The sequence below is a fragment of the Belonocnema kinseyi genome, chromosome 7 (genome assembly GCF_010883055.1).
Source record: "Belonocnema kinseyi isolate 2016_QV_RU_SX_M_011 chromosome 7, B_treatae_v1, whole genome shotgun sequence".
NCBI classification, from domain to species: domain Eukaryota; kingdom Metazoa; phylum Arthropoda; class Insecta; order Hymenoptera; family Cynipidae; genus Belonocnema; species Belonocnema kinseyi.
Window position 1 is genome coordinate 67,657,457 of NC_046663.1, and position 1,229 is coordinate 67,658,685.

A 1,229-nucleotide genomic window follows, 5' to 3' on the forward strand; every position below is an offset into this window, starting at 1 on the left:
ATTCGAATTGGTCGAACACCCACCGTATTCACCAGATTTAGCCCCCAGTGACTTTTTCTTATTTCCTAACTTGAAAAAATGGCTCGGTGGACAGAGATTTCCGGACAACGAAGACGTCATTGCCTCTGTAAGTGCTTATTTTGAGGGACTTCCGAAAACGCACTTTTCTGAAGGATTAAAAAAACTTGAAAAACGATTGACCAAGTGTATAGAGCTCCAAGGAGATTATGTTGAAAAATAAAAAAAAATTGACCCAAAAAAATTGTTTTTATACTTCATTCTAAGGACTTATTGAACTACCCTCGTACCATCAGAGAAGTTGCTGAAGATGTTGGCATATCGGTTGGCTCATGCGCCGTTTGCGAGAGGCGATACGCAAAAAACGTCCGGAACTTTGGAAAAGCAATTCGTGGCTTTTGCATCACGATGCAAATCGATGCAAATCTATCGAGGGCGCAAGTGAAAGCGTCACGCTCAGCTGGCGAGGTCATCAGTAGGCAACCTAATGAGGGCCGATTAATAGGGTTTTTATAGAATCTAGATTGTCCCTCACACACTATTATTCAAAAGCATGGGGTATTGTTTCTTATTTTGTTGATTCAAATAAAATATTATAAAATTATTAAAAAATTAATCATGATTTAAATTCTGAAGTGTGATGCTATAGTTGCAGTATTATTAATGTTTAACCAGCACATTACCATAATCTACTACCAGAAATTTTTATTCAAACAAGGAAAATATTAATCCAATTGTAAAATACATTTTCTTTGCAAAAGTTTAATCTAACGATTTCACACCTTTCTGTAGCCTCTGACAAACACTCCTCTGTTTTCTCTTATTTTTATTGACATTCGATTATTTGACTAGAGAAGACCTATTACTAATAACTAAAGAGAAACGTAGTATATTAAAATATCCGCAAGCACCGAGAATCTAACGCACGCAACTCAGGCTTATAAATCGAACGCCTAATCCCCAGAGCCACGATGCCACGCTGAGGGTCGTATCATAAATGCTTGACGGCGTTCATCCAATACTTTAGAAATTAGGAAAAAAGGCTTTTGAAGCTATATTTATTATATATGTTTTTTAAACGTACTTACGTTATTTAAAATTAAATCGACCTTTAAAAAAATTCTTTTCAAATTTGTAAGGCACCAAATGTTTTTAACTTTTTCAGAAAAAAATGAAATTTTTCAAACTTTGCATCTCGGTGATTAAATTTT